Raw genomic sequence first — 24,648 nt, 5'->3', positions numbered from 1 at the left:
GGTTCTTGTAAACAGCGGCGTCCCAAACTTTGGGGTGGCTGTGTCTTTTTGATTTTAATTTCCCTAAGCTATAGGACCATAAGTGGAAGTGCCCTAGACTCTGTTGCTTTGTTTCTTAGATGTTTCAGGAAATACCATACACTTCTCCCGAGTGTCTGTTGGCAATTTACATCCCGCCCATCAGCATAACAAGGCTCCCAGTTCTCCATGGCTTGTCCTGCCTTTCTGGATTTTACACGTTATTCAGATGGCCCTTTTGACCAAGGGGAAGTGAGACTTCATTGTGGTGCAGATTTCTTTTGCAAGCTTGCTTGGTTGGACAAAAAGGGCGTATGCGTTTTTTCCTGAATATATTCAGGAAAAAATGCATACGCCCTTTTTGACAAAGTGCATCATTGTGGACGTTCTGCCTCTTTTCCTATGCTTTCAATGCAATTCCAGTCTACCTCCTGAAATCAGTTTCCTGCAATTCTGCCCCGCTTTCAAGTCCTCTTGGCAGCCTTACTTCAGTATATTTTTGGACGATAGCTGTCATTTATAACTCTGCAGGTTTGTGAATTACAGTGCCCCTGAGCTCCTTTCTTCAACTCGCTTTCTTGTGACCTGGCCGCAACACCGCAGGATGGCTTCAGGCCCTAATCTGGTTCCGGCATGGCACGCTGAGCCTTTGGTTATTTCCTCTTCCTGGTGGGAAATGAGAGTTAAATTTGCCCGTCGAGACACCTCCAGCTAGTCTCTCATTGGTTCTCACTATTCCTGTTCATCTTCCGCAGAAATTGCAAACTGGGCCAAAAAGGAGGTTAAAGGCGCTGACTCTCCAAGTGGGGAGAGTGTTAGTAAAGCGTCAGGAATGTTGCACCCGAGTACCAGGGGACCAAAACTGAGACATATTTGAACACGTCTCCCGTTCACACGGTTGATCATACTCTGGGTTCCACATGCATGTTTTAGCTGAAGGAAGAATACCTTAAACCTGGAGAGTTGAGACCCGTGGAATGGTTACCATGCAATATGACTTCAAAGGGTCTTCGTTTGCTCACCGAACCTCTCCAATCCTATCACTGCTGCGTTTATGCCCCTGTACACATGCTTGATTCTCTTTCGGAGACATAGCAATCCATAGGTTTTAAGATACTTACTAGTCAGGTACATTCTTAGGCGTTTAATATGCGGTGTTGAGTCCATTTCGTTGAGCAAGGAGTAGCTCTTGTCTATTCCATATTTGGCTTAAGGAACTTTATCTGTGCTCATTTCAATCTCTGGTTTTATGCAGCTCCCCAACTCACCTTTCCCCTTAAGCAAACATAAGTTGGTTTTCTAAATTTGAGACCCTGTTCTGTTCTGTAATTCAGTTCCTGTGTAGCCAAGTTTACATTCCGTGTATTAGTGATATCTTATGATGTTTCTTTTTCGGTGTGACTTATTTCAGTTAGAATCATCGTACCTGAATCCACTCATTATGCTGCTACGGGCCTGATGACATAGATTTAATTGCTGAGTGATACTGCATTGTACGTAAGTACCACAAGTTCTGTATCCATTTTTCACTTTCTGTGATATTGAACTTGTACGGTAAACGAGGTTCTTGTAAACAGAGGCATCCCAAACTTTGGGATGGCTGTGTCTTTTTGATTTTAATTTCCCTAAGCTATAGGACCATAAGTGGAAGTGCCCTAGGCTGTGTTGCTTTGTTTTTTAGATGTTTCAGGAAACACCATACACTTCTCCCGAGTGTCTGTTGGCAATTTACATCCCGCCCATCAGCATAACAAGGCTCCCAGTTCTCCATGGCCTGTCCTGCCTTTCTGGATTTTACACTTTTTTCAGATGGCCCTTTTGACCATGGGGAAGTGAGTCTTCATTGTAGTGCAGATTTCCTTTGCAAGCTTGCTTGGTTGGCCAAAAAGTGCATATGCGTTTTTTCCTGAATATATTCAGGAAAAAACGCATACGCCCTTTTTGGCCAAGTGCATCATTGTGGACGTTCTGCCTCTTTTCCTATGCTTTCAATGCAATTCCAGTCTACCTCCTGAAATCGGTTTCCTGCAATTCTGCCCCGCTTTCAAGTCCTCTTGGCAGCCTTACTTCAGTATATTTTTGTACGATAGCTGTCATTTATAAGTCTGCAGGTTTGTGAATTACAGTGCCCCTGAGCTCCTTTCTTCAACTCGCTTTCTTGTGACCTGGCCGCAACACCACAGGATGTCTTCAGGCCCTAATCTGGTTCCGGCACGGCACGCTGAACCTTTGGTTAATTCCTCTTCCTGGTGGGAAATGAGAGTTTAATTTGTCCTTCCAGACACCTCCAGCTCGTCTCTCATTGGTTCTCCCTATTCCTGTTCATCTTCCGCAGAAATTGCAAACTGGGCCAAACAGGAGGTTAAAGGCGCTGACTCTCCAAGTCGGGAGAGTTTTAGTAAAGCGTCTGGAATGTTGAACCCGAGTACCAGGGTATGAAAACTGAGACATATTTGAACACGTCTCCCGATCACATGGTTGATCATACTCTAGGTTCCATATGCATGTTTTAGCTGAAGGAAGAATACCTTAAACCTGGGTACCTGAAACCCATGGAATGGGTACCATGCAATATGACTTCAAAGGGTCTTCATTTGCTCACCGAACCTCTCCAATCCTATCACTGCTGTGTTTACGCCCCTGTACACATGCTTGATTCTCTTTCGGAGACATAGCAATCCATAGGTTTTAAGATACTTACTAGTCAGGTACAGTCTTAGGCGTTTAATATGCGGTGTTGAGTCCATTTCGTTGAGCAAGGAGTAGCTCTTTTCTATTCCATATTTGGCTTAAGGAACTTTATCTGTGCTCATTTCAATCTCTGGTTTTATGCAGCACCCCAACTCACCTTTACCCTTAAGCAAGCATAAGTTGGTTTTCTAAATTTGAGACCCTGTTCTGTTCTGTAATTCAGTTCCTGTGTAGCCAAGTTTACATTCCGTGTATTAGTGATATCTTATGATGTTTCTTTTTCTGTGTGACTTATTTCAGTTAGAATCATCGTACCTGAATCCACTCATTATGCTGCTACGGGCCTGATGACATAGATTTCATTGCTGAGTGATACTGCATTGTACGTAAGTACCACAAGTTCTGTATCCATTTTTCACTTTCTGTGATATTGAACTTGTACGGTAAACGAGGTTCTTGTAAACAGAGGCATCCCAAACTTTGGGGTGGCTGTGTCTTTTTGATTTTAATTTCCCTAAGCTATAGGACCATAAGTGGAAGTGCCCTAGGCTGTGTTGCTTTGTTTTTTAGATGTTTCAGGAAACACCATACACTTCTCCCGAGTGTCTGTTGGCAATTTACATCCCGCCCATCAGCATAACAAGGCTCCCAGTTCTCCATGGCCTGTCCTGCCTTTCTGGATTTTACACTTTTTTCAGATGGCCCTTTTGACCAGGGGGAAGTGAGTCTTCATTGTAGTGCAGATTTCCTTTGCAAGCTTGCTTGGTTGGCCAAAAAGGGCGTATGCGTTTTTTCCTGAATATATTCAGGAAAAAACGCATACGCCCTTTTTGGCCAAGTGCATCATTGTGGACGTTCTGCCTCTTTTCCTATGCTTTCAATGCAATTCCAGTCTACCTCCTGAAATCGGTTTCCTGCAATTCTGCCCCGCTTTCAAGTCCTCTTGGCAGCCTTACTACAGTATATTTTTGTACGATAGCTGTCATTTATAAGTCTGCAGGTTTGTGAATTACAGTGCCCCTGAGCTCCTTTCTTCAACTCGCTTTCTTGTGAGCTGGCCGCAACACCACAGGATGTCTTCAGGCCCTAATCTGGTTCCGGCACGGCACGCTGAACCTTTGGTTAATTCCTCTTCCTGGTGGGAAATGAGAGTTTAATTTGTCCGTCCAGACACCTCCAGCTCGTCTCTCATTGGTTCTCCCTATTCCTGTTCATCTTCCGCAGAAATTGCAAACTGGGCCAAACAGGAGGTTAAAGGCGCTGACTCTCCAAGTCGGGAGAGTTTTAGTAAAGCGTCTGGAATGTTGAACCCGAGTACCAGGGTATGAAAACTGAGACATATTTGAACACGTCTCCCGATCACATGGTTGATCATACTCTAGGTTCCATATGCATGTTTTAGCTGAAGGAAGAATACCTTAAACCTGGGTACCTGAAACCCATGGAATGGGTACCATGCAATATGACTTCAAAGGGTCTTCATTTGCTCACCGAACCTCTCCAATCCTATCACTGCTGCGTTGATGCCCCTGTACACATGCTTGATTCTCTTTCGGAGACATAGCAATCCATAGGTTTTAAGATACTTACTAGTCAGGTACAGTCTTAGGCGTTTAATATGCGGTGTTGAGTCCATTTCGTTGAGCAAGGAGTAGCTCTTTTCTATTCCATATTTGGCTTAAGGAACTTTATCTGTGCTCATTTCAATCTCTGGTTTTATGCAGCACCCCAACTCACCTTTACCCTTAAGCAAGCATAAGTTGGTTTTCTAAATTTGAGACCCTGTTCTGTTCTGTAATTCAGTTCCTGTGTAGCCAAGTTTACATTCCGTGTATTAGTGATATCTTATGATGTTTCTTTTTCTGTGTGACTTATTTCAGTTAGAATCATCGTACCTGAATCCACTCATTATGCTGCTACGGGCCTGATGACATAGATTTCATTGCTGAGTGATACTGCATTGTACGTAAGTACCACAAGTTCTGTATCCATTTTTCACTTTCTGTGATATTGAACTTGTACGGTAAACGAGGTTCTTGTAAACAGAGGCATCCCAAACTTTGGGGTGGCTGTGTCTTTTTGATTTTAATTTCCCTAAGCTATAGGACCATAAGTGGAAGTGCCCTAGGCTCTGTTGCTTTGTTTTTTAGATGTTTCAGGAAACACCATACATTTCTCCCGAGTGTCTGTTGGCAATTTACATCCCGCCCATCAGCATAACAAGGCTCCCAGTTCTCCATGGCCTGTCCTGCCTTTCTGGATTTTACACTTTTTTCAGATGGCCCTTTTGACCAGGGGGAAGTGAGTCTTCATTGTAGTGCAGATTTCCTTTGCAAGCTTGCTTGGTTGGCCAAAAAGGGCGTATGCGTTTTTTCCTGAATATATTCAGGAAAAAACGCATACGCCCTTTTTGGCCAAGTGCATCATTGTGGACGTTCTGCCTCTTTTCCTATGCTTTCAATGCAATTCCAGTCTACCTCCTGAAATCGGTTTCCTGCAATTCTGCCCCGCTTTCAAGTCCTCTTGGCAGCCTTACTTCAGTATATTTTTGTACGATTGCTGTCATTTATAACTCTGCAGGTTTGTGAATTACAGTGACCCTGAGCTCCTTTCTTCAACTCGCTTTCTTGTGAGCTGGCCGCAACATCACAGGATGTCTTCAGGCCCTAATCTGGTTCCGGCACGGCACGCTGAACCTTTGGTTAATTCCTCTTCCTGGTGGGAAATGAGAGTTTAATTTGTCCGTCCAGACACCTCCAGCTCGTCTCTCATTGGTTCTCCCTATTCCTGTTCATCTTCCGCAGAAATTGCAAACTGGGCCAAACAGGAGGTTAAAGGGACTGACTCTCCAAGTCGGGAGGGTGTTAGTAAAGCATCTGGAATGTTGCACCCGAGTACCAGGGTACGAAAACTGAGACATATTTGAACACGTCTCCCAATCACATGGTTGATCATACTCTAGGTTCCACATGCATATTTTAGCTGAAGGAAGAATACCTTAAACCTGGGTAGTTGAAACCCGTGGAATGGGTACCATGCAATATGACTTTAAAGGGTCTTCATTTGCTCACCGAACCTCTCCAATCCTATCACTGCTGCGTTTATGCCCCTGTACACATGCTTGATTCTCTTTCGGAGACATAGCAATCCACAGGTTTTAAGATACTTACTAGTCAGGTACATTCTTAGCCGTTTAACATGCGGTGTTGAGTCCATTTCGTTGAGCAAGGAGTAGCTCTTGTCTATTCCATATTTGGCTTAAGGAACTTTATCTGTGCTCATTTCAATCTCTGGTTTTATGCAGCACCCCAACTCACCTTTCCCCTTAAGCAAGCATAAGTTGGTTTTCTAAATTTGAGACCCTGTTCTGTTTTGGAATTCAGTTCCTGTGTAGCCAAGTTTACATTCCGTGTATTACTGATATCTTATGATGTTTCTTTTTCTGTGTGACTTATTTCAGTTAGAATCATCATACCTGAATCCACTCATTGTGCTGCTAAGGGCCTGATGACATAGATTTCATTGCTGAGTGATATTGCTTTGTAAGTAAATACCACAAATTCTTTATCCATTTTTCACTTTCTGCGATGTTGAACTTGTACTGTAAATGAGGTTCTTGTAAACAGAGGCGTCCCAAACTTTGGGGTGGCTGTGTCTTTTTGATTTTAATTTCCCTAAGCTATAGGACCATAAGTGGAAGTGCCCTAGGCTCTGTTGCTTTGTTTTTTCGATGTTTCAGGAAACACCATACACTTCTCCCGAGTGTCTGTTGGCAATTTACATCCCGCCCATCAGCATAACAAGGCTCCCAGTTCTCCATGGCCTGTCCTGCCTTTCTGGATTTTACACTTTTTTCAGATGGCCCTTTTGACCGGGGGGAAGTGAGACTTCATTGTAGTGCCGATGTCCTTTGCGAGCTTGCTTGGTTGGCCAAAACGGGCGTATGCGTTTCTTCCTGAATATATTCAGGAAAAAACGCATACGCCCTTTTTGGCCAAGTGCATCATTGTGGACGTTCTGCCTCTTTTCCTATGCTTTCAATGCAATTCCAGTCTACCTCCTGAAATCGGTTTCCTGCAATTCTGCCCCGCTTTCAAGTCCTCTTGGCAGCCTTACTTCAGTATATTTTTGGACGATAGCTGTCATTTATAACTCTGAAGGTTTTTGAATTACAGTGCCCCTGAGCTCCTTTCTTCAACTCGCTTTCTTTTGAGCTGGCCGCAACACCGCAGGATGGCTTCAGGCCCTAATCTGGTTCCGGCACGGCACGCTGAGCCTTTGGTTAATTCCTCTTCCTGGTGGGAAATGAGAGTTAAATTTGCCCGTCCAGACACCTCCAGCTAGTCTCTCATTGGTTCTCGCTATTCCTGTTCATCTTCCGCAGAAATTGCAAACTGGGCCAAACAGGAGGTTAAAGGCGCTGACTCTCCAAGTGGGGAGAGTGTTAGTAAAGCCTCTGGAATGTTGCACCCGAGTACCAGGGTACGAAAACTGAGACATATTTGAACACGTCTCCCGATCACATGGTTGATCATACTCTAGGTTCCACATGCGTGTTTTAGCTGAAGGAAGAATACCTTAAACCTGGGTAGTTGAAACCCGTGGAATGGGTACCATGCAATATGACTTCAGAGGGTCTTCATTTGCTCACCGAACCTCTCCAATCCTATCACTGCTGCGTTTATGCCCCTGTACACATGCTTGATTCTCTTTCGGAGACATAGCAATCCATAGGTTTTAAGATATTTACTATTCAGGTACATTCTTAGGTGTTTAATATGCGGTGTTGAGTCCATTTCATTGAGCAAGGAGTAGCTCTTGTCTATTCCATATTTGGCTTAAGGAACTTTATCTGTGCTCATTTCAATCTCTGGTTTTATGCAGCACCCCAACTCACCTTTCCCCTTAAGCAAGCATAAGTTGGTTTTCTAAATTTGAGACCCTGTTCTTTTCTGTAATTCAGTTCCTGTGTAGCCAAGTTTACATTCCGTGTATTACTGATATCTTATGATGTTTCTTTTTCTGTGTGACTCATTTCAGTTAGAATCATCATACCTGAATCCACTCATTGTGCTGCTAAGGGCCTGATGACATAGATTTCATTGCAGATTGATATTGCTTTGTAAGTAAATACCACAACTTTTTTATCCATTTTTCACTTTCTGCGATGTTGAACTTGTACTGTAAATGAGGTTCTTGTAAACAGAGGCGTCCCAAACTTTGGGGTGGCTGTGTCTTTTTGATTTTAATTTCCCTAAGCTATAGGACCATAAGTGGAAGTGCCCTAGGCTCTGTTGCTTTGTTTTTTAGATGTTTCAGGAAACACCATACACTTCTCCCCAGTGTCTGTTGGCAATTTACATCCCGCCCATCAGCATAACAAGGCTCCCAGTTCTCCATGGCCTGTCCTGCCTTTCTGGATTTTACACTTTTTTCAGATGGCCCTTTTGACCGGGGGGAAGTGAGACTTCATTGTAGTGCAGATTTCCTTTGCAAGCTTGCTTGGTTGGCCAAAAAGGGCGTATGCGTTTTTTCCTGAATATATTCAGGAAAAAACGCATACGCCCTTTTTGGCCAAGTGCATCATTGTGGACGTTCTGCCTCTTTTCCTATGCTTTCAATGCAATTCCAGTCTACCTCCTGAAATCGGTTTCCTGCAATTCTGCCCCGCTTTCAAGTCCTCTTGGCAGCCTTACTTCAGTATATTTTTGGACGATAGCTGTCATTTATACGTCTGCAGGTTTGTGAATTACAGTGCCCCTGAGCTCCTTTCTTCAACTCGCTTTCTTTTGAGCTGGCCGCAACACCGCAGGATGGCTTCAGGCCCTAATCTGGTTCCGGCACGGCACGCTGAGCCTTTGGTTATTTCCTCTTCCTCGTGGGAAATGAGAGTTAAATTTGCCCGTCCAGACACCTCCAGCTAGTCTCTCATTGGTTCTCCCTATTCCTGTTCATCTTCCGCAGAAATTGCAAACTGGGCCAAACAGGAGGTTAAAGGCGCTGACTCTCCAAGTGGGGAGAGTGTTAGTAAAGCGTCTGGAATGTTGCACCCGAGTACCAGGGGAGGAAAACTGAGACATATTTGAACACGTCTCCCGTTCACACGGTTGATCATACTCTGGGTTCCACATGCATGTTTTAGCTGAAGGAAGAATACCTTAAACCTGGGTAGTTGAAACCCGTGGAATGGGTACCATGCAATATGACCTCAAAGGGTCTTCATTTGCTCACCGAACCTCTCCAATCCTATCACTGCTGCGTTTATGCCCCTGTACACATGCTTGATTCTCTTTCGGAGACATAGCAATCCATAGGTTTTAAGATACTTATTAGTCAGGTACATTCTTATGCGTTTAATATGCGGTGTTGAGTTCATTTCGTTGAGCAAGGAGTAGCTCTTGTCTATTACATATTTGGCTTAAGGAACTTTATCTGTGTTCATTTCAATCTCTGGTTTTATGCAGCACCCCAACTCACCATTACCCTTAAGCAAGCATAAGTTGGTTTTCTAAATTTGAGACCCTGTTCTGTTTTGGAATTCAGTTCCTGTGTAGCCAAGTTTACATTCCGTGTATTAGTGATATCTTATGATGTTTCTTTTTCTGTGTGACTTATTTCAGTTAGAATCATCGTACCTGAATCCACTCATTATGCTGCTACGGGCCTGATGACACAGATTTCATTGTTGAGTGATACTGCTTTGTACCTAAGTACCACAAGTTCTTTATCCATTTTTCACTTTCTGTGATATTGAACTTGTATGGTAAATGAGGTTCTTGTAAACAGAGGTGTCCCAAACTTTGGGGTGGCTGTGTCTTTTTGATTTTAATTTCCCTAAGCTATAGGACCATAAGTGGAAGTGCCCTAGGCTCTGTTGCTTTGTTTTTTAGATGTTTCAGGAAACACCATACACTTCTCCCGAGTGTCTGTTGGCAATTTACATCCCGCCCATCAGCATAACAAGGCTCCCAGTTCTCCATGGCCTGTCCTGCCTTTCTGGATTTTACACTTTTTTCAGATGGCCCTTTTGACCGGGGGGAAGTGAGACTTCATTGTAGTGCAGATTTCCTTTGCAAGCTTGCTTGGTTGGCCAAAAAGGGCGTATGCGTTTTTTCCTGAATATATTCAGGAAAAAACGCATACGCCCTTTTTGGCCAAGTGCATCATTGTGGACGTTCTGCCTCTTTTCCTATGCTTTCAATGCAATTCCAGTCTACCTCCTGAAATCGGTTTCCTGCAATTCTGCCCCGCTTTCAAGTCCTCTTGGCAGCCTTACTTCAGTATATTTTTGGACGATAGCTGTCATTTATAACTCTGCAGGTTTGTGAATTACAGTGCCCCTGAGCTCCTTTCTTCAACTCGCTTTATTTTGAGCTGGCCGCAACACCGCAGGATGGCTTCAGGCCCTAATCTGGTTCTGGCACGGCACACTGAGCCTTTGGTTATTTCCTCTACCTGGTGGGAAATGAGAGTTAAATTTGCCCGTCCAGACACCTCCAGCTAGTCTCTCATTGGTTCTCGCTATTCCTGTTCATCTTCCGCAGAAATTGCAAACTGGGCCAAACAGGAGGTTAAAGGGACTGACTCTCCAAGTCGGGACGGTGTTAGTAAAGCGTCTGGAATGTTGCACCCGAGTACCAGGGGAGGAAAACTGAGACATATTTGAACACGTCTCCCGTTCACACGGTTGATCATACACTGGGTTCCACATGCATGTTTTAGCTGAAGGAAGAATACCTTAAACCTGGAGAGTTGAGACCCGTGTAATGGGTACCATGCAATATGACTTCAAAGGGTCTTCATTTGCTCACCGAACCTCTCCAATCCTATCACTGCTGCGTTTATGCCCCTGTACACACGCTTGATTCTCTTTTGGAGACATAGCAATCCATAGGTTTTAAGATACTTACTAGTCAGGTACATTCTTAGGCGTTTAATATGCGGTGTTGAGTCCATTTCGTTGAGCAAGGAGTAGCTCTTGTCTATTCCATATTTGGCTTAAGGAACTTTATCTGTGCTCATTTCAATCTCTGCTTTTATGCAGCACCCCAACTCACCTTTCCCCTTAAGCAAGCATAAGTTGGTTTTCTAAATTTGAGACCCTGTTCTGTTTTGGAATTCAGTTCCTGTGTAGCCAAGTTTACATTCCGTGTATTAGTGATATCTTATGATGTTTCTTTTTCTGTGTGACTTATTTCAGTTAGAATCATCGTACCTGAATCCACTCATTATGCTGCTACGGGCCTGATGACATAGATTTCATTGTTGAGTGATACTGCATTGTACGTAAGTACCACAAGTTCTTTATCCATTTTTCACTTTCTGTGATATTGAACTTGTACGGTAAACGAGGTTCTTGTAAACAGAGGCGTCCCAAACTTTGGGGTGGCTGTGTCTTTTTGATTTTAATTTCCCTAAGCTATAGGACCATAAGTGGAAGTGCCCTAGGCTCTGTTGCTTTGTTTTTTAGATGTTTCAGGAAACACCATACACTTCTCCCGAGTGGCTGTTGGCAATTTACATCCCGCCCATCAGCATAACAAGGCTCCCAGTTCTCCATGGCCTGTCCTGCCTTTCTGGATTTTACACTTTTTTCAGATGGCCCTTTTGACCGGGGGGAAGTGAGACTTCATTGTAGTGCAGATTTCCTTTGCAAGTTTGCTTGGTTGTCCAAAAAGGGCGTATGCGTTTTTTCCTGAATATATTCAGGAAAAAACGCATACGCCCTTTTTGGCCAAGTGCATCATTGTGGACGTTCTGCCTCTTTTCCTATGCTTTCAATGCAATTCCAGTCTACCTCGTGAAATCGGTTTCCTGCAATTCTGCCCCACTTTCAAGTCCTCTTGGCAGCCTTACTTCAGTATATTTTTGGACGATAGCTGTCATTTATAACTCTGCAGGTTTGTGAATTACAGTGCCCCTGAGCTCCTTTCTTCAACTCGCTTTCTTTTGAGCTGGCCGCAACACCGCAGGATGGCTTCAGGCCCTAATCTGGTTCCGGCATGGCACGCTGAGCCTTTGGTTAATTCCTCTTACTCGTGGGAAATGAGAGTTAAATTTGCCCATCCAGACACCTCCAGCTAGTCTCTCATTGGTTCTCGCTATTCCTGTTCATCTTCCGCAGAAATTGCAAACTGGGCCAAACAGGAGGTTAAAGGGACTGACTCTCCAAGTCGGGAGGATGTTAGTAAAGCGTCTGGAATGTTGCACCCGAATACCAGGGTACGAAAACTGAGAGATATTTGAACACGTCTCCCGATCACATGGTTGATCATACTCTAGGTTCCACATGCATGTTTTAGCTGAAGGAAGAATACCTTAAACCTGGGTAGTTGAAACCCGTGGAATGGGTACCATGCAATATGACTTCAAAGGGTCTTCATTTGCTCACCGAACCTCTCCAATCCTATCACTGCTGCGTTTATGCCCCTGTACACATGCTTGATTCTCTTTCGGAGACATAGCAATCCATAGGTTTTAAGATACTTACTAGTCAGGTACATTCTTAGGCGTTTAATATGTGGTGTTGTGTCCATTTCGTTGAGCAAGAAGTAGCTCTTGTCTATTCCATATTTGGCTTAAGGAACTTTATCTGTGCTCATTTCAATCTCTGGTTTTATGCAGCACCCCAACTCACCTTTACCCTTAAGCAAGCATAAGTTGCTTTTCTAAATTTGAGACCCTGTTCTGTTCTGTAATTCAGTTCCTGTGGAGCCAAGTTTACATTCCGTGTATTACTGATATCTTATTATGTTTCTTTTTCTGTGTGACTTATTTCAGTTAGAATCATCATACCTGAATCCACTCATTGTGCTGCTAAGGGCCTGATGACATAGATTTCATTGCTGAGTGATATTGCTTTGTAAGTAAATACCACAACTTCTTTATCCATTTTTCACTTTCTGCGATGTTGAACTTGCACTGTAAACGAGGTTCTTGTAAACAGAGGCGTCCCAAACTTTGGGGTGGCTGTGTCTTTTTGATTTTAATTTCCCTAAGCTATAGGACCGTAAGTGGAAGTGCCCTAGGCTCTGTTGCTTTGTTTTTTAGATGTTTCAGGAAACACCATACACATCCCGCCCATCAGCATAACAAGGCTCCCAGTTCTCCATGGCCTGTCCTGCCTTTCTGGATTTTACACTTTTTTCAGATGGCCCTTTTGACCGGGGGGAAGTGAGACTTCATTGTAGTGCAGATTTCCTTTGCAAGCTTGCTTGGTTGGCCAAAAAGGGCGTATGCCTTTTTTCCTGAATAAATTCAGGAAAAAAGGCATACGCCCTTTTTGGCCAAGTGAATCATTGTGGACGTTCTGCCTCTTTTCCTATGCTTTCAATGCAATTCCAGTCTACCTCCTGAAATCGTTTTCCTGCAATTCTGCCTTGCTTTCAATGCCTCTTCATAGCCTTACCTCAATATATTTTTTGAAAATAGTTGGCCTTTATAACTCTGCAGGTTTTTGAATTGCAGTGGCCCTTAGCTCCATTTTTCAGCTCTTATTTTTGTGATCTTGCCTCATAACCACAGGATTCCTTCAGGCCCTATTCTTCTTCTGGGGCACCTTGCTGTGCCTTTGGTTTATTCTTCTTACTGATGTGAATTTAGAGTTACATGTGCCCATTGAAACTGCTACAGCTAGTTTCTCACTGGTTCCCTCTATTCCCATTCATCCTCCGCACTAACTGCAGACTGTGCGATACCAGAACTTAAAGGCATTGACTCTCCATGTGGGGATATTTTTGGTAAAGCGGCTGGAATGTCGATCCGGAGCCCCAGGAGAGGAAAAATGAGGTGCGTTTTAGAAACCTTTCCCGATCATATGGTATACCAGTCGCTGGGTTTCCCAAGCATGGTTTAGCTGTAGGAAGATTCCCTTCAACCTGGAGTGTTGGGACCCTTGGAATGAGTAGCATGAAGTATTGCATTAAACTTTTGGCAGTTGCTCACCAAAGCTCATCAATCCTCTCAGCCCCAAGTGTCCAGCCTTATGTCTTATCCAGCTGTGGGTTTATATGTGGTCAATCCAGGTTGCATCACAGCCCCTGAGCGAATTTTGTAAGAATTTTTCTCTCTTTCATTGTTTCTGCGTTTTGTTTTTAAAATTTATTTCTATAATGGGGTTTAGCTCATTTTCACTGCTGTGTTTGTGCCACTCTGCACACACTTGATTCCCTTATGGAGATATATCAATACATGGGTTTTAAGATTCTTATTACTCAGATATATTTCTCTGCGGTGTATAGGGTGTGTTGAGGCCAGTTCATTGAGCAAGGTGTAGATCTTGTCTAATATCTATTTGGTTTATTGAACGGTATCTGTGCTAATTTCAAACTCTGGTTTTATGCATCCCCCCACCTCTCCTTTCCCCTTAAGCTGAAATAAGTGTGTTTTCTAAATGTGAGACACTGTTCTGTTCTGTAATTCATTTCTTGTGCAGCCATATTTACCCTCCCTCTATAAGTGATATCTTATGATATGTTTCTTTTTCTGTTTGACTTATTTCAAGTAGTATTATCGGACCTAAATCCACTCTTTATCCTTCTACTAGCCTTATTACATTGATTTCATGGTGAAGAGATATTCCATTGTACATAAGTACCACATCTTCTTTATCCATTGTTCTCTTTCCTGGGATATTTAAGGTATACTGAAGTTGAGGTTCTTGTAAACAGAGTAGCCCTAAACTGTGGTGTGCTTGTGTCTTGTTGATTTTTAGACTTCCCTAGATATACTCCCATGATTGGAAGTGTCCTATGCTCTGTAGCTCTGTTTTTTAGATGATTTAGGAACCACCATACACTTCTCCAGAGTGGCTCTCGGCAGTTCACACACTGCCCATCAGCGTATAAAGGCTCCCTGTTCTCCATGGCCTGTCCTGCATTTCTGGTTTTTACAATTTTTTAGGATGGCCCTTTTGACCAGTGGGAAATGAGACTTCTTTGTTGTGCACATTTGCATTGCTTGCTTGCTTCGTTGCCCATAAAGTGCGTATGCGTTTTTTCCTGGATATAATCAGGAAAAAACGCATACGCCCTTTCGGGCCAACTGCATCATTGTCGAAATTCTGCCGCTTTTCATGTGCTTTAAAGACGAGTCCAATCTATCTCTTGAAATCTGTTTCTTGCAATTCTGTCTTGCATTCAGATCCTCTTCTTTGCCTTACCTCAACATATTTTTGGACGTTAGTTTTCATTTATAACTCTGCAGGTTTGTGAATTGCAGTGACCCTGAGCTCCATTTTTTAAGTTGCTCTTTTGTGAGCTGGCCTCAAACCCGCAGGATTGCTTCAGGCCCTATTTTGGCTCGGGCGAGGCGGGCTGAGCCTTTTTTCAATTCTTATTCTTAATGGGAAATTAGAGTGATATGTGCCCGTCCAAACCCCTACAACTATTCTCTCATTGGTTCCCCGTTCATCCTCCTCACAATTTGCAAAATGTGTGAAACAGAAGTTGAAATGTGCTGATTCTCCAAGTGGGGAGATTCTAAGTAACGTGGCTGGAATGGTGAACAGGAGCACCAGGAGAGGATAAATGAGCTGCATTTTAGACACATCTCCCGATCACATGGTGTGCAGTCCTCTGGGTTTTCCATGCATGTTTTAGCTGTAGGAAGATCCCTTGAACCTGCATATTTGGGACCCATTGAATGGGTACCAGGTAGTATTACTTTAAAGGGTGTGCATTTCCTCACCCAACCTCACATTTCTCTTAGCGCAAACAGTTTCCAGCCTTATGTCTCATCCTGCTGTGGGTCTAGATGTGTTCAATCCATGTTGCATCACCGGCCCTGAGGAAAAGTTGTAAGAGGTTTTCTCTGTCTCTCTGTCGTTTATTTTTTTCAATTTATTACTATATTGGTTACAGCTGATTTTCAAAGCTCTGTTTCTTGCTGCTGTACATCCACTTGATTCACGTACAGAGAGACATCAGTAAATTCTTTTTCAGATTCTTACCAGTCGTATATATTCTTTTCCGGTGACTTGAGTGTGCTGAGTGCAGTTCTTTTAGCTACCGTGTAGGCCTTGTTGATTATCAGTTTGGTATTTGGAATGGTATCTTTGCTAATTTCAACCTCCTGGGTGATGCCTCACCCCTCCCCACCTTTCCCGTTTAGCAGCCTTATGCGTGTTTTCTACATATTTGACTATGTTTTTGTTTTGTAATTTATTTCATGTGTAGCCATTTTGGATTCCACCTTTAAGTGATATCTTATGATATGTGTCTTTTTCTTTTTGAATTATGTCACTTAGAAAGATCATACGTAACTCCTCCGGAGTTGTTACAACTGGCCATATTTCATTGATTTCCAGGCTGAATAATATTCCACTCTACCTAAGTACCACATCTCTACCCATTTTTTCCCTCCAGAGACATTTAAGTTATATCCTAGTTGAGGATCTTTTAAACAGAGAGGGGGTAAACATTGGGGTGCCTGTGTCCTCTCGATTTTTGTTTTTCTCAAGATATACGCCCATGAGTGCAAGTGCCCTATGCTCTGTAGCTCATTTTTTAGATGCTTTAGTAAACACAATACACTTCTCCAGAATGGCCGTTGGCAATATACATTTCCACTATAAGTCTCACAGGGCTCCCTCTTCTCCTTGCCCTGTCCTGCATTTCTGTTGTTTACGCTTTATGAGGATGGCTCTTCTGACTGATGCGAAGTGATATCTTTTGTAGTATTGACTTCCAGTGCCCACCTGTTTGGTTGGCTAAAAAAGTGTATGCCCTTTTCTTGAATATATACAGAAAAAAACGCATACACCCTTTTTGGCCAACTGCAATGTTGGCAATGTTCAGCTCCTTTTCTTGTGCTTAATGGCGAGTCCTTTCTACCTCCTCAAATCCCTTTCCTGCCATTCTCCCTTGCTTACAAGTCCTTTTCTCTGACTTTCCTCAAGACATTTTTCAGTGATGGATATTTTCAACTCTGCAGTTTCGTGAATTTTACTGCCCCTGAGTTCCATTGTTCAACTTGTGTTTATGGGAACTGGCCACAAAGCAGTGGGATTTCCTCAAGCCCTATACTGTTTCCATGGGCAACCCTAGCCTTTGGTCAATTCGTCTTCCTGATTGGAAATTAGAGTGACATGTGCCTGTCTGAACACCTAGGACTTGTCTCTCATTGTTCCTCATCCTTCCGCTTCATCCTCTGGACAAATTCCAAACTGTACGCAACAGGATGTTGACAGTGCTGACATCTCCAAGTGGGGAGACTGTTAGTAAAGACGCTGGAGGGGTGAACCCGAGCACCAGGAGATGAGGAGATGAGATGCCTTTTCCAAACTCTTCCCGATCAGACGGTATACCATCCTCTGGGTGTGACAGACATGTTTTAGCAGTAGGAAGAGTCCCATTCATGTAAGGAGAACACCAGGGCTTTTTCAAAATCAGTGTCTCCCCGAAACCCAAACTGGGGAATTTTTTAAGCTACGGCTACACATATGTTCATTAAGGGCCTTGGGAAGTAGGCAGAGTCCAAACTTTAGATGATTGAAGTCTTCAGGGTCAGAAGCACTCACCACCAGCTTCCCTTAGGTTACACTTTAACTGTCATTGATAGATGATGTCAATAAAAATATCTATTCTTTTTCAGATTATTTCCCCTTATAGGTTATTGCAAAATGTTGAGTGTAGTTCCCTGTGCTATACAGTAGTTCCTTGTTGATGATCTATTTTATACATAGCAGTGTGTATGTGTTAATCCCAAACTGTTAATTTATCCCTCCTCCCACCTTTCCCCTTCGGTAATAATAAATTATAAGATTTTATACTTCTCAGAAATGGGGGAGCTGAAAGAGAGGTATCATTTTCAATGGAAAAGCATTTAAAACAAGATTGAAGCTTTAACCAAGATTATTAGATGTACATCCTTGGAAAGAAATCACTTTGTTTCTCTAATATTGACCTGACAAATAAGACAAACCTTTTCACTGAACTTGCTTATAATAAAGTGATGGAAATATCAAATGGAAGTGTTAGAAACATCTTATTTTACCCGAGCCTTATACACTGTTCTATGTTAACTACAGTTTGGCTCACACATCTGTTCATTGAGGTTACAATAGTCTCAATTTCTGTTACTGATCCTCCAGAGTGGACCCCAACAAGTGTCCCCCTGCCCAGTGTCATTGGGGCCAACAGATCGAGACTGAGTTTGGTTCACAAGCAAAGGAAACTTTATATTTTGATCAGAGAATGGAGAGGTGAGAGTATGCACTACCCCGTGGGCTGTGGGCTGGGCTGCTGTGTAGAGATCCTGTCAGAGTCAGTGGGAGGGAGGGGGCGGAGCTCTCGAGGGCCAGGTTGGCTGCAGCTCAGGCTCTATATCGCGGAGTCTGCACTGGGCCCCAGGAGCTGAGGTGTCGACCCAGCCATTCTGCACTAGGAAATCTGGTCTGAAGTGCCGGGTGTGGAACCTCTGCATGCGGGACCCTAGGAGCACGTGAAATTAGACAAAGCACAAAGGATAAAAAAGGTTAGACTTGACTTTATTGCCCAGATTCTATTTTTATCTCCCAGGGATTTTTAATGGGCTTTGCTGGGGACAAACCCCTCCTCTGCCTTTTGTCCCGTTCCTCATTCTTGGAGTGCTGAGGGTGCAGACACTTCTTCTGTAACTGCTGAGTGCTGAGTTGGGAGCCCTAATACCCGGGGGCGAGGGTCAGAGCTTCTCCCCAGCAGCCTCCAGGTGACGTTGATTGTCCCCAGGTCCCCTGCCTCCCTGCTCGTCCACCTGAGCACCAGCATTGGAAGTGTTATAGATTCTAATGACCTTTAAAGGTCCAGGAAAGAGATGTGCAGAGACGCTGTGGGGGCCGGTTTCACCCCGCCCCACATTTGTTCGGCCACCTTAGGCTGACCGTTTCTGCCAGCCTAGATGCTCTGACCAGTAGTCTGCGCTTTCTTCAATTAGGCCCCTGAATTAACGTACAAACAGCACCAGGTGTCAGAGCCCTGCCCGCTCAACTCCCAGACAGTCCAGGGTCAGTGGTGATCAAGGACCATGATGACCACTGAGTCAACAGCCTTTTGAAGTAAACAGGAGTCCAGCCGGTCTTATTGGCCACCATCATCACGGTGTCTGTAGGCTTTTCTATGGTGACAGTGTGATATACGGTTCCCCCGCCAAGATTATTAGCTCCCCTCTGGGTGCAGTAAGTCCTGCAAGCAGTAGTCTACTCTTTTGGGACACACTCTTGTTGTTTTATGAGAGAAACTCCAGGTCAAGTGATGTTCACACGAGTCGTCATGGTGCCCTGTTGCCCCCGGTTATCTCTCTGGATGTTGGAGTTGGAGGGCCTCCTCACTCGAGGTCGGTGTGCCCACGGAGCGAACCCTGCAACTTCAGGGCATGGTTGGTGGTTAGGATCACCACGTGGGGTCCTTTTCCCTTAGGAGGGAGGTGGCCTTTTGGGCTGCTGATTTCCAGGTTTTTAGATACCGCCAGTATCTTGGCCAGATGCGGCAGTGGGCCAAGCCCCTTGGTGACCGTAGTTTATCCTACCTGGATGGCATTCTTGCATTGTTCCATTTCAAGTGGTCCCAGTTTTTGCACTAATTCTCCAATGGCGATTCACCTTTCACCGGGAATGTAAAGGTCAAAGGGTTTAGCTCAATTAGGGAGTTCCAGGGCAAGGGTCTGAATTGACTGCTCTTTCCGTTCTTGAAAGGCCACTTCTGGATTCTATTCAAAAGGATCATCATCTTTTCCTTTCAGTGTTTCATATAGAGGCCCAGCTAGTAGACTGTAGTTAGGGATCCAGAAGCAGCAAACCCTGGCCTCCCCAGGAACCCCTAAGCTGTCTTCTAGTTTTAGAAAGGGGTAAGGCTGCAAATGGTTTCTTCCCTTTCCTGGGATGGGCTTCTCCAACCTTCTGTGAGAATGAAGCCCAGGCAGGTCACCGCAGTCTGTGATATTTGAGCTTTTTCTTGGACAACTTCTATCCTTTATTGGCTTGGTAGTTCAGAGGCCTCCTTAGTAGGGCTGGCGATCAGAATGTCGTCTGCGTACTGAAGGAGGGTTTCCTTTTCCAGAGGTAGAACTTTTAGGTCTTTAGCTAAGCTTTCCCCAAAGATGGTGTGGGAATTTTTGCACCCTTGGGGCAAGACGGCCCGGAAGTATTGTTTTAGTTGTATGTTGAGTCCTGCCACTCACAAGCCAAAATTTCTTGTGACTCTGGGACTAATGGAATACAAAAGAAGGCATCATTGAAGACTAATACAGAATACCATGTCCTGGTGGTTGGTAGAATGACCAGCAGGGTGTAGGAATTAGGAGCAACTGGAGGTATATCCTCGGTGGCTTCACTGACTGTCCTGACATCCTTTACCAGGTCCCCAGCAGCCCATGGGGCTCTCGTGGTCAGACCAATCCCAGAATATGGAGCTCACCTGGGCAGGTACCCCACCCCCACCCCAGCCCACGGGGCTCTCGTGGTCAGGCCCTTCCCAGGATACAGAGCTACCCTTGCAGGTACCGTGGCAGGGCTGGGCACACAGGAACCGTGCACATAGCCCTCATTGCAGAGCACCCCCAGCTCACCTGTCGCTCAGAGCTGACACAGAGCACCTCAGAGCAGGACTTGAACTAACAAACAGCAGCTGCGACAGGTCTGTGACCCTGGGCATCACTCTGTGCGGCCTCCCTCCACCTGGTCTTCCAGAGACTTCCACTGCACCCGGGGCACCAGGCCTCTGTCTCCAACCACCACCCACCCCTCCTCTCCCTGACTCCTGGGTTCCTCTCATAAGGAGAGGGTTTTCTTGAAGTTGTCTCCCACTCATGGGCCAGATAAAATGATTAGAAAACAAGCCAAAGCTGCAGCCCCTTGTCTATCCTGACTCTCAGGAGCCCACACCTGTTCCTTGGACCTGGCCGGTTCAGCAAGTTCCATTTTCTGCAACTGTGAGCCCCTGAGGGGTGATGATTGGCTGACCTGGGCAGCCTTACCGTGCGGGCCAGCCCTCCCCAGGTGTGCCTGGGTTGAGATCAATATAAATACCACTCCAGGCAGCAAGAGCCCCTGCAGCCGTGCCTGACGCCATTTTCTCTGCCCTGTCAGCAGTCTCGGGGCTGGGCTGGTGGGAGGGAGTGAGAGGCCACGGCTTTGTGGGTGGCCCAGTGTGAGTGGGGCTCTGCTGGACTTTCTGCAGCAGTTGCCAGGCTGCCACCTGCTAAAGAAGAGGATGTGTCACCCATACCTGCTGCTGGAATTTCTCCCTGGGCAGAGGTGAGGAAGGAAAAAAGCAGTGGGGGCAGGGACAGGACGGGTATCTCAGGCAGGGAAATGGAAATCTTCCAGAAGAGCACCCAGGGCCAGGACCATCCTGGCTGGCCTGCAGGCACCAAGTCGGCCGGCATGCTGTCACTCGTGTGGCTCTATGGCCCTTCCTCTAGGCTTTCAAGTCCTTGTATATATTCAGGTGTTTTACCTGGGACGGGTGGGAATAGTTCAGCAGCAACTGGCCTGGGGCTCAGCTCACGTTTACTCACAGATGCCTCAGCACGGTGCCCCAGCTTTGCAATGAGGACGCTTGTTGCGTGGGGGCTGCTGGCTGAATGGGAGACGATTCCCCACCACTGGCCAACTTCAGAATTGTTTACAACTGGAGCAAGTGCCCTGATACGGTTTTCCTCTGTGGAACTGGTGGGTTCTGTGTTTTTTTTCTCTTTTTCGTTTTTGGTTCAAGGTAGATTTTATTCCTCTTTTTTGTATTTACAGATATAAGCATGGAAATAATTTATTCATATAAATACATGTATGTGAAGGGAATAATTGTTTTTTCTGTTTTATTTTTTAAATTTTATTTCTTTTTAATTTTGAATTTTATTTTGTATTTTTATACAGCAGATTCTTATTGGTTATCTATTTTATACATATAAATGTATACATGCCAATCCCAGTCTCTCAACTCCTCCCACCACCACCCCCCAACAGCTTTCCCCCCTTGTTGTCCATACATTTGTTGTCTACATCTGTTGCTCTATTTATGCCTTGCAAAATGGTTAATCTGTACAGTTTTTCTAGGTTCCACATATATGCATGAATATACAAGATTTGTTTTTCTCTTTCTGACTTACTTCACTCTGTATGACAGTCTCTAGATCCATCGACGTCTCTACAAATGACCCAATTTCATTCCTTTTCATGGCTTAGTAATATTCCATTTTATATATGCACCACAGCTTTATGCATTCGTCTGTCTGTGGGCATTTAGGTTGCTTCCATTACCTCGATATTGTAAATAGTGATGCAATGAACATTGCGGTGAATGTCTCGTTTTGATTTATGGTTTTGTCTGGGTATATGTCCAGTACTGGGATTGCTGTATCATATGGTAATTCTATTGTTAGTTTCTTAAGAAACTCCATATTGTTCTCCGTAGTGACTGTATCAATTTATATTCCCAACAATAGTGGAAGAGGGTTCCTTTTCTCCACATCCTTTCCAGCATTTTTGTTTGTAGATTTTCTCATGATGCCCATTCTATCAGGTGTGAGGTGATACCTCATTGTTGAGTCCATTTTGTTGAGCAAGGGGTAGGTCTTGTCTATTACATATTTGGCTTATTAAATGGTATCTGTGATAATTTCAAACTCTGGTTTTATGCAGCACCCCAACTCACTTTCCTCCTTAAGGAAGCATAAGTTGGTTTTCTAAACTTGAGACCCTGTTCTGTTTTGTAATTCAGTTCATGTGTAGCCAAGTTTACACTCCGTGTATTAGTGATATCTTATGATGTTTCTTTTTCTGTGTGACTTATTTCAGTTAGAATCATCATACCTGAATCCACTCATTATGCTGCTAAGGGCCTGATGACATAGATTTCATGGCGGAGTGATTTTGCATTGTACATAAGTACCACAACTTCTTTATCCATTTTTCACTTTCTGCGATATTGAACTTGTACCGTAAACGAGGTTCTTGTAAACAGAGCTGTCCCAAACTGTGGGGTGGCTGTGTCTTTTTGATTTTAATTTCCCTAAGCTATAGGACCATAAGTGGAAGTGCCCTAGGCTCTGTTGCTTTGTTTTTTAGATGTTTCAGGAAACACCATACACTTCTCCCGAGTGGCTGTTGGCAATTTACATCCCGCCCATCAGCATAACAAGGCTCCCAGTTCTCCATGGCCTGTCCTGCCTTTCTGGATTTTACACTTTTCTCAGATGGCCCTTTTGACCGGGGGGAAGTGAGACTTCATTGTAGTGCAGATTTCCTTTGCAAGCTTGCTTGGTTGGCCAAAAAGGGCGTATGTCAGGAAAAAACACATACGCCCTTTTTGGCCAAGTGCATCATTGTGGACGTTCTCCCTCTTTTCCTATGCTTTCAATGCAATTCCATTCTACCTCCTGAAATCGGTTTCCTGCAATTCTTCCCCGCTTTCAAGTCCTCTTGGCAATCTTACTTCAGTATATTTTTGGACGATAGCTGTCATTTATAACTCTGCAGGTTTGTGAATTACAGTGCCCCTGAGCTCCTTTCTTCAACTCGCTTTCTTTTGAGCTGGCCGCAACACCGCAGGATTGCTTCAGGCCCTAATCTGATTCCGGCACGACATGCTGAGCCTTTGGTTAATTACTCTTCCTGGTGGGAAATGAGAGTTAAATTTGCCCGTCCAGACACCTCCAGCTAGTCTCTCATTGGTTCTCCCTATTCCTGTTCATCTTCCGCAGAAATTGCAAACTGGCCCAAACAGGAGGTTAAAGGCACTGACTCTCCAAGTCGGGAGAGTGTTAGTAAAGCGTCTGGAATGTTGCACCCGAGTAACAGGGGACGAGAACTGAGACATATTGGAACACGTCTCCCGATCAGATGGTTGATCATACTCTGGGTTCCACATGCATATTTTAGCTGAAGGAAGAATCCCTGAAACCTGGAGAGTTGAGACCCGTGGAATGGGTACCATGCAATATGACTTCAAAGGGTCTTCATTTGCTCACCGAACCTCTCCAATCCTATCACTGCTATGTTTATGCCCCTGTACACACGCTTGGTTCCCTTTCGGAGACATAGCAATCCATAGGTTTTAAGATACTTACTAGTCAGGTACATTCTTAGGCGTTTAATATGGGGTGTTGAGTCCATTTCGTTGAGCAAGGAGTAGCTCTTGTCTATTCCATATTTGGCTTAAGGAACTTTATCTGTGCTCATTTCAATCTCTGGTTTTATGCAGCACCCCAACTCACCTTTTCCCTTAAGCAAGCATAAGTTGGTTTTCTAAATTTGAGACCCTGTTCTGTTTTGTAATTCAGTTCCTGTGTAGCCAAGTTTACATTCCGTGTATTAGTGATATCTTATGATGTTTCTTTTTCTGTGTGACTTATTTCAGTTAGAATCATCATACCTGAATCCACTCATTATGTTGCTACGTACCTGATGACATAGATTTCATTGCTGAATGATGTTGAATTGTAGGTAAGTACCACAATTTCTTTATCCATTTTTCACTTTCTGCGATATTGAACTTCTACCGTAAACGAGGTTCTTGTAAACAGAGCCGTCCCAAACTTTGGGGTGGCTGTGTCTTTTTGATTTTAATTTCCCTAAGCTATAGGACCATAAGTGGAAGTGCCCTAGGCTCTGTTGCTTTGTGTTTTAGATGTTTCAGGAAACACCATACACTTCTCCCAAGTGGCTCTTGGCAATTTACATCCCGCCCATCAGCATAACAAGGCTCCCAGTTCTCCATGGCCTGTCCTGCCTTTCTGGATTTTACACTTTTTTCAGATGGCCCTTTTGACCGGGGGGAAGTGAGACTTCATTGTAGTGCAGATTTCCTTTGCAAGCTTGCTTGGTTGGCCAAAAAGGGCGTATGCGTTTTTTCCTGAATATATTCAGGAAAAAACGCATACGCCCTTTTTGGCCAAGTGCATCATTGTGGACGTTCTGCCTCTTTTCCTATGCTTTCAATGCAATTCCAGTCTACTTCCTGAAATCGG

The 24,648-nt window shown here is 44.2% G+C and overlaps 1 long non-coding RNA gene across 7 annotated transcripts in view; it reads left to right on the top strand.

The window, feature by feature from the left end:
* The window catches only part of LOC137218209 (uncharacterized), a 977,125-nt gene that overhangs the window by 739,633 nt on the left and 212,844 nt on the right, over positions 1–24,648 (top strand). Inside the window, exon 4 of one of the 7 annotated variants that reach the window (XR_010940520.1) lies at positions 17,801–17,824. The exons of the other annotated variants lie outside the window; for them this stretch is intronic. This is a non-coding gene — a long non-coding RNA (uncharacterized lncRNA). Of the gene's footprint in view, positions 1–17,800; positions 17,825–24,648 lie in introns of those variants that run through there. 7 annotated transcript variants of the gene reach the window in all.

The sequence above is a fragment of the Pseudorca crassidens genome, unplaced genomic scaffold (assembly GCF_039906515.1).
Source record: "Pseudorca crassidens isolate mPseCra1 unplaced genomic scaffold, mPseCra1.hap1 Scaffold_46, whole genome shotgun sequence".
In the NCBI taxonomy this organism is placed as follows: Eukaryota; Metazoa; Chordata; class Mammalia; order Artiodactyla; family Delphinidae; genus Pseudorca; species Pseudorca crassidens.
Note: the sequence above shows the minus strand (reverse complement) of the source record. Positions and strands in the feature narration are given on the sequence as shown.